The sequence below is a fragment of the Gadus chalcogrammus genome, chromosome 14 (assembly GCF_026213295.1).
Source record: "Gadus chalcogrammus isolate NIFS_2021 chromosome 14, NIFS_Gcha_1.0, whole genome shotgun sequence".
Lineage (NCBI taxonomy): Eukaryota > Metazoa > Chordata > Actinopteri > Gadiformes > Gadidae > Gadus > Gadus chalcogrammus.
This window is the reverse complement of record NC_079425.1, coordinates 8,616,625-8,626,338: the sequence shown is the minus strand read 5'-3', so window position 1 is coordinate 8,626,338 and position 9,714 is coordinate 8,616,625.

Here is a 9,714-nt window from a genome sequence, read left to right as displayed (position 1 = left end):
AGCAAACACTCAGTTACCATTTGGAGATAACCCAGCTATCCTAGTGTACTCACTACCTAGTGTATCACTAAGTGATACAAACCAGTTCAGTGTTTCCCCCAGACAATGGCTTAGTCAAGGTGGTCAAGGAGCAGGGGGGGTCTTCGGTGAGGGTTTCAGTTCGCAATAATATATACAACCACCTGAGGCCGCCTTTTCAATTCCATTCAAAAAGCTTTATGCCACGACTATTGTTTTGAACATTATTAACGACGAATTATTTATCTTTATTATTTCTACTTGAGGAAAGTATGTTTTCTTTCCATACAAAAGTTTTGCACTTTGTTATTGCATAATTATTAATTTTTAATACATTGGTAGTCAAGGCGGAACCCTACTGTTGTTAAGGCGGCCTTAACCATGCAGTGCTGGGGGAAACACTGCAGTTACTTGGCTTAAACATTAAAGTTAGAAATAAGATATTTTCCCCAAATGGCGATACCACCAGTTCCTGGCTGCGCTCTTTGATTTTCTCGTTGATCAGATTGACCTCCAGGTTGGCCACCTCCAGGCACACCGCCTCCAGGCCCGCCGTTGCCTCCAGGTTGGCCACCGCCTCCAGGCCCTTCGCCCCCTCCAGGCCGGCCGCCGCCAGGTGGACGCCACCTCCAGGCCCTCCAGGATGGTCTCCACAATCCGCCTCCAGGACCTCCAGGTAGTCCGCCTCCAGGATGGCCGCTGCTGCCGCCTCCAGGCCCACCGACTCCAGGACCTCCAGGTTGGCCTCCGCCTCCAAGCCCGCCGTTGCCTCCAGGACCTCCGCCGTCTCCAGGCCTTCCAGGTTGGCCGCCTCCAGGCCCTTCTGAAACGCGAGACACAAGTTCCAGTTGCACACTGGAACATTTCTCCCCTTTCATCATGGATGCACTGAAGAAGAGTTTAACTTTACTGGATGAGGAGCCGCCACCTGGCCCTCCATGCCGCCCCTTCCAGGTTGGACGCCTCCAGGCTGACCTCCGCCTCCAGGACCTCCGCCTCAGTCCTTCTGAAAGGCGAATGACACGTTCCATTTGCACACTGCACATTTCTCCCCGTACATGATGCAGATAATCAACTCCTCTGCTTTAGCTCCCACAGATCTCCCTGATGCCATACTGTGCAGCCTTGAGTAGGGTATTATTTAACCCAACAGCCAGCCACACACACCTAGCCTACATCCTGGAGCTGGTCCTAGTGGCTGAGAATGCATCTGACATTTTTCAGAACACTTCAGAGTTGCTGTGGCTGCATGTCAAAGGTTTAATTCTAAACAATTCACCAAGCCTGGAAAACGTGTGCAGCTGTGCAGTTCCGTGTCTCACCGTTCTGCATCCCTTGAGCTGCACGGCTCCCGGCCTTCCCTCCATCTGCAACGAGCGCCTCCAGACGACCGCCACGGACCTCACGGCGAGCACCTCCAGACGACCGCCACGGACCTCACGGCGAGCACCTCCAGACGACCGCCACGGACCTCACGGCGAGCACCTCCAGACGACCGCCACGGACCTCACGGCGAGCACCTCCACTGAAACAAGATACAATCTATTTCAACACTGGAGGTTTTTTCTCCTCGCTCACTCAGATGTCAGTAGCTTATCTTCTCCCATACTGGGCGTTCTTGAGAAGTATCATTTCCTATAAACTCCAGTGATGGCTGAATTCCAGTTTTTACTGAACCGTTTGACCACGCCATGGAGGAGTTTATAGGATGTGCAGTTCCACGGCTCACCCGTCTGTTCCTGTAGGACTGAACGGCTCCTGGCCACCATCCACCTGCAGCTCCCAGCTCCAGACCCTCTCTGTTGAAGCCTCTGGGAGTACAATCCGCTCCTGAACAAAAACAAACCACTGTTCATAAATCATTTGGTACTCTGCAATCCTTGGAAATATTATGAAGCATGAGCTAGAATATAGAAAAAGTTCAAATCCTGTATAATGATTAATTGTTGTACAAATGTGTATAGTTCTATTGATTACTTTTTTACTTCTATAACACATTTAATGAATAGTGGGAAACTACACAAGAAAAGTAAATGAATGCGGTTTTAACACGGTTATATTAGTAAAGCAAGTCTTACCCAAAAAGTCAATAAATGTTGACCACATTTTATTATTATTATTATTATTAACTATTTAGTGCTTCACTAAATTCCTATAGCAAGTGGAAACGTTACTCTCCTTCATTAGTGATGTTCATGTTCCTCGATATCTTCCAATGGACTCGTTGTGAAATCCTTCTGGATCCTCTGCGTTGAAGTGCGTTGTTCAATTTCCAAGGGGCGTGTCTAAAGGGCGCGATCTAAAATGGGTCGATCCTATGCTATTGGATAGGCCTCGACTAATCATAGCATTGGAACGGGTGATGCAGAAATACATATTCCTCAAAATCTTTAAGAGTAGTACTCGTTCGTTCTTTTAGTGAGCATATACAGTCTTTAGTTCACTAACTTCCATCTTTGTTGTTGAAACACCTCTACATGTTGCGTATATCCAACCTCACATTAGATAGCCTAAAGGGTTGTTATTGGTCGGTCTATTTCGTACCGGGCAGAAAACGTTATATAACGGAGGGGCGCCTGACCGCATCTTTGAAGAGCAAATTATATATGAGGTTCGTCTAGTTCCGAAGCTATTGGTGAAATACGCAAAATGAATATTGAAATGTTAATTTTGGCATTTAATATGCATCTACATTTTGCCAGTGAAGTTGTTTAGGTTTGCCAATCCGAGGTCTAACAGGCAGTAAACATGTTCATTAAAATACAAATGCAAAGTCCACAGAACATACGCGAATAAAAACCACATTGCACCACCAGCGGTCAACAGCAGCAGCAGCAAGTGTATTGAAAGTAGAAAAGTAGTAAAGAGAAGAATAGAATTGGGAGAGTGGTGTGCAAGTCAGACACCGCATCTAACCCAGGACCACCTTGCAGATCACAAGCAGCAAACGTTCTACCAGACCAACCAAACACACATCAACAGGCCCCCAGTCAGTAGGGTCAGTCAGACAGGTTTCCACAGAAGGGCTCAGTGGGGTTATGGGTTGAGCAAAAACAGAACCCTTTCTTCCTTCCACAAGTTTCCATCCTGGATTTTTCGGACATGTGGAGTCGGACATGTTTCAAGTTATCCGTGGATTCTTGAGGGCAGTGAATTATCTGCAGAAGGTGAGGTGACGTCCAGGTCCAGCGGTCGGCCGCATTGACCACGAGATCTTTAACCGAGTGGGACCGCCTCTGTTTGTAGTAGGCCTGAAACAGTTCGTGTTCAACAGCGTGGAGGTCCTGTAGTTTCCATCAGAGTTGCTGCAGTTCTTCCATGCTGCTTCCACAGTGAGCAGAGGAAACTTCCCAGTGTGGTGGTCGGTGCTGTAGCGGTCCGCAGCGTTAGTTAGTCAGTCGATCCCATAGATAAACCACTCAACACAAACTACCACTTCCATCAGCAAATCCACATTAACCTCCAGCGGCAAAACATACAACAATAGAGGGGCGAGAACAGACGACAGGGGGAGATGGGGAGAGTGTAACATGTGCAGTGCTCATGAAGGAAGTACCCCGCGTTACTCACTGCGTGGGTCCCGGTGGCGGGGGGTCCACGTCGGTGGCCACGATGTCCGGATTGTTCAACCCACGCAATCCAACGCAAAAAAAAACGATTAACATCCGTCACGGTGGGGGCGCTTTATAAGGAGAGGCGGGGGAGACGCAGCTGAAATCAATTAAGAACTGACCAGAATAACGTGATTGGTTGTGAGCGAGTAGCTCGAGACGAGAGACGGCAAAGGCCTGCGGATTGAATCGGTTAAACAAACCAGGCACTCACGAGGAAAGCTGGAGGTTGTATTGATGTTGAATGTTACATTTCCTTGTTCAAGTATTTTTTTTTATTAATTTTGAATGTTAAATATTCTATGTTAAATCCCAAATAAATTGTTGACATTTGTAAACGAAAGCCGGAGATTCCATCATTAAATGTATTCGTTTTCGCGGTTATTCAGCTTCTTCTTCTCCTTCTGTCTGTCTGTCTGTCTATGTATAATGCTCTGAAAAGCGAGGGTCGCATTTCCCCAGATCCTACCATTTAACCCCGTTTACTGCATACATACATAGCACCACACTACAAACAACAACCATGCAAGTTGCAATACAGTTTAATCCACTTCATTTATTTACACAACATGATACATAATTCACACAGTTAACCATACATTAATTTGCCTGTCACAACACAACGCTCACAATTCCACTACCCTTCTTCCTGTCCGTCCGGCAAACTGGTCCATGGGGAACGCGTGCCAGATGATGATCGATGGCGATTATGTTTAGCAAACTCAATGTTCTTTGGGGCTATGAATTTCTTTAAAACTAAATAACAATTAAGTTGCACAATGCCAAGCCAATAAGATACAAAAGTTCAGGTTCAATATAAAGACCCGCATTAAACAGACACAACAGATGAGAGAATTATTTATAAAAGTTTCTGTGCACTGACTTTTGACTTTTGCATCCTTCACCCAAAAGGGGAAAAATAACAACGCTGTGACCGAAACATAATCCCGGGGGCGGTGTGGTTGTTGGATAATCAGAAGCGAAGGAAGTAGAGTCATTTTGGTCTGTACATGATGGAGAGACCAATGGGTCCGGGTTAAAGCCCTGTTACATTTATGGGTTATCCAGCTGTGACTTTGTGATACATTAAGCCTGTGAAGCCCTGCTGACACCCCGTCTACCGAGCCAGATCGCAGGCTTGAGGGCCCAGTCCCAAAGACGGCATGGCTGATTGAACCTGTCTGCTTGGAGAGGAACAGGGTTCTCAGGGCATTGGGAAAGAAGTACAAGTTTGGTAGCTTTGCATCAGCGGATCTTTTTGAGATGAAACAGAGACATTATTCGAAAAGTTCATTTCATGAGGGGTGGTGGTGTGGAAGTTTGTAGGAAAGACAGACAATGTTAAGGCTTGCAGGTGCGTGAGTGTGAGTGTGTTTGAGTCTTTGTGTGTGTGGGTGAGAGGGTGTGGGTGTGGGTGTAAGTTTGTGTGTGTGTCAAGTCAAGTGTGCGTGTTTTGCATATGGCAATTATAAGTTTGACTGAAGTTAATAAAAATGCAATTTTGATATTTTTCACCTGACATAACTGAATGTTTTTATCTGACAGGCAACTGGACCCATCTAGTGAAATACATTAGAGTAGCCCATAAATTATCGCAATTCTGTTTTTACCAATCCATCTGCAAAGCGGCAAGAAACAAATTGTTTTGCGTCTTCATGTGTGGATTGGCAATTACATCGTCCCTGAATGGAACGATCTCGGGGAGAATATAGTTGGTCTATTTTGGGTGGGTAAGAAAGACAAATGTTCTCCCCTGGACATTGAGAAACATCATCACACAGCATACACATCCAACATTGCATACACACAACCACATACACACAAGTTACCAAAAATGTAATATATGTGAATGATGGAAAGATCCATTTGAGACAGGGGAAATCCTGGGTAAACTGGAACTGTGAAGTGAGATAGGAGTTACCCTCCACCTCCACTCTCAGGTTCAATCTTTACCCAGCAGCTCAACATACAGAAAGAACACACAAACTATGCTACAAGAAATGGTTCTAGAGAGAGAGAGAGAGAGAGAGAGAGAGAGAGAGAGAGAGAGAGAGAGAGAGAGAGAGAGAGAGAGAGAGAGAGATTTACAGAAAGAGAGATTTACTGAGAGTGGAGCAAGAGTGGTGAGAAAAGGCCATAAGATAAAAAGGTTCAGTGAAGCCGAACCTTAGTACAGGCTTCCCATTTTATGATCCACTACCTTGAGAGTGGTTCCGTGAAAGCAGATCATTAAATATTGTTTAAACCAATACCTTGAGTTTGACCTTTACCACCTGCTTCCCCATAACCCCAATCTCTCCCTCTCATCTCCCCGCGTCTTGTCCAGCTCTCTCTCTCTCCCTCTCCCTCTCCCTCTCTCTCTCTCTCTCTCTCTCTCTCTTTCAGTCTCTCAGTCCCTCTCTCTCTCTCTCTCTCTCTCTCTCTCTCTCTCTCTCTCTGCCCCTCTCTCTCTCTCTCTCTCTCTCTCTCTCTCTCTCTCTCTCTCTCTCTCTCTATGTCCCTCTCCCTCTTGCCTCCAACCCTGGGTTTTTGTTGTTATGACACAGGTTGAACAAGATGCACGCACACCCCCACACACACTCACACACAAAAGGAATACAAATTCATAGTGCTATCACAGCGACACACCCACACACACACACACACACACACACACACACACACACACACACACACACACACACACACACACACACACACACACACACACACACACACACACACACACACACCATAATCCTCATTCAAAGCACATAGCACACACACACAAAAGGAATACATATTCATAGCATGTGCTGCGCACACACACATATACACATACTATAGCCCACACAATGTGACACACACGAATAGCCTGCTCACACAAGCTCATATATTCCACCTTTTCATGGGAAATCCTGTCAGGAATATAATCAGCGAGATTGCTGGCCGGTCTTTTCAACAGCTCATAGAGGCAATGAGGGAAGGTAATGAGGGACTGGGTCAATAGACATGTTGCATCCCTCTGTGTTCCTAGAAAGCACTCAACTCATTTGGTGCTTTGAGAGCTTATGCAATTAAGTGTAGGCCTGTTTATAAAAGTTAAATGTGGTCGACAATGAGTTGCATTATAGCAAGGAGCTTTAGACCACTGCCACCATGTTTAGCGTCCTCATTCTTCTTGTTCAGTTTTTCACCTGTGGAAGTCTGGGATGTCACATTGAAAAGATAATGCCGTTGCTCCAGATAATAAGTTAATGAATGCATTAGTTCTGACAATTTTTCTACTTTCCTATGTAAAACATATAGGAAAAAAACAAAAACATATATACTCTACGTCCAAGATGAAGATTTATAGGTCCATTGCTCCCAATGTGAAAACATGAAACATAAACATCCTCATCATCATCCTCATCGTCAAAACCGATAATCCGGGGTCGGTTCGCGGGGGCAGCAAAGTTGCTAAAACATAAACATAAATAAAATAAATAGTTATCGAACATGAACAAATGTTTATTGATATATTTTGGTCCCTTAAACTAGGTCGCTAACTTCAATAGACCTTGTCTTGTGTTTCCCTGCTGTCTGCCAGGCAGCCATCTTCGGCGTCCAGACAAATTGTAATTGTGGGTGTGGACAAATTAACAAAGAATTACCCCCACCTTATATATACATATATATATGTTTGTGTGCGTGCGTGTGCGTGTGCGTGTGTGTGTGTGTGCATGTGCTTTTTTCCTCAGTCCAAGCCCTCACCAAGCCTATTGGCAACCATTTTATCTGAGAAAAACATGTGTGTGAAATACTTGTCTGCATGTGCTTTACTTTCAGGCTTTCCTAAGCAGAAGGTCACTGGATGCCTTGTTCCTCCAGGCAGACCGGCCAATGTGATGGGCCTAAATATTATTAAGTGGGTGTGATTACAGCGACACACAGTAGTGGAGCATGTGCCTTTTAGTTGTCCTTCCTCCCCAGTAGGGCAACGCAAAGTCAACAGCCATCAGCAAGCTGCTCATAAATTATGGAGTCAACGGGCCATTAATAGAAATACACACAATATAATTGTGTGATGAGTGCCTTGTTTATATAGTGTATAAGACAATGGATGGGGATGCCAGGAAAACACTTAGTGATGTTTATTTAATTTACACTTGAAAAGTTTATTTACACGTGTTTAGCACCTTGGGTGCTTTTGCAATGCTAAGATTGTAGTCATACAATTTAAAGCATGCAGCAATGATTATATCTTTGATTTATCAATAATCTTCTCTGAATTCCGCATATAAGAAGAAATCTTAAGCGATCTGAAATGCTGTGCATTGGATATTCTGTTTCAAGTCTAAATACGTAGCTTAATATAAAGCTATCCTAGCCATTAAAAAATTCATAGGGAAATTTTGATCCAGAGGAATATTTTCCATATTGCGGTCTGATATACTGCAGAGTATATCAGACCGTGCTATGGAGTTAGGGATTTATGTTTAATTAGTTTTTACCATTAAATCAAAGCTTTCAATGATGTCAAATAGGCTCTCTTGATTGCACTGCAGTAGAAGTCCACTAGTCACAATGTGAAAATCTGTGACGAAAAAGGGAAAATAAGAAGTGCTTAGAAGTTTCATAAATGTGGCCCATGTGGTCTTGTGGTTGGAGGGGACAATTAACCTCTGTGGGCATCGCTACAACAGCAGGGAGTAGGCAGGAAGAGCAATCGATAACTGGTCACGATAAAAGCCAACACAACTGGCAAGGATGGCGGTATCAGAGAACCCCTCCCGAGAGGGCTTGTGTGTTTACACCCAGTTTGCGCCTTTGGAGTAAAAGGAAAAGTTTTGGCTTCCCTTGGTGTGCATGCATGAGCATGTGTGGTTTCTCAGTCCCTGGGGAAACGCTGTGCTCTGTGAAGAGCATTTTCTCCGGAGGAAGAGCGTTAAGATGCGGACGATATGTTGCATAAGTGAGATGAACCATTGAATCCGATGCATCATCTATATAGCCTTCGGAGAATGTGATGCTTCATGGTCGTACTGTGATACAGTCCAGACAAAAGAAGGCTTTTGATTACACAAAGCATGTCTGAAGCTTTAGGCCAAACATGCTCTTCACACACACACACGCGCACACACACACACACACACACACACACACACACACACACACACACACACACACACACACACACACACACACACACACACACACACACACACACACACACACACACACACACACACACACACACACACACACACACACACACACACACACAAACTCTGGGCATCTCCAACTGACTGACAATCATAGAAGCCTCCCCAGATCCACACTTTTATGAGTTTTGTGTGTGTGTGTGTGTGTGTGTGTGTGTGTGTGTGTGTGTGTGTGTGTGTGTGTGTGTGTGTGTGTGTGTGTGTGTGTGTGTGTGTGTGTGTGTGTGTGTGTGTGTGTGTGTTTTCTCCCTTGACTCGTCCTTGCATTGACCATTGTGGTAATTTTCTAATCTCAGAGCTGTCATCTGGCCAGGCAGCTGTACTATAATTACTCACTGACTAAGTAGCATTTATTAAGAGATAATAGGCCCTCCGTTTGAGATCACATCTGATTACGGCTGCTAAATTAGGACCTGGCAATCTATATACTGGAAGAGGGGACAATGTCGAAAACAAGATTTACAAGACACTTACAGACATAGACAAGTAACAAGATAATATCACTGACAGTGTAATATGCCTGCATGGCCATGGGGAAACAGTGCCATGCCAACAACAAGAGAACTAATGGAAAATACAATGACACATTATTAATTATCATAGACAGATAGCTGAATGAGACCATGTTTAACTCAAATAAGTCAATTTAATTTATGAGAGGCATTTTCTGTTTGGATAATAAGTCTTGGTCCTAATGGAAAGTAATGGTGCATTGGATACAGTAAAAGACACTCCAATATTTGGTGCCTGATGTTTTATATCCACAGTGCTGGAACCCTAAAAGTTAAATCTACTATTGCAATGCATGTATTCTTTAGAACAAAATAAACATTATACAAAACATGAATTATCTCATTGCATACAATAATAATGTTATTTTGGACGGGGAAACAACAGAA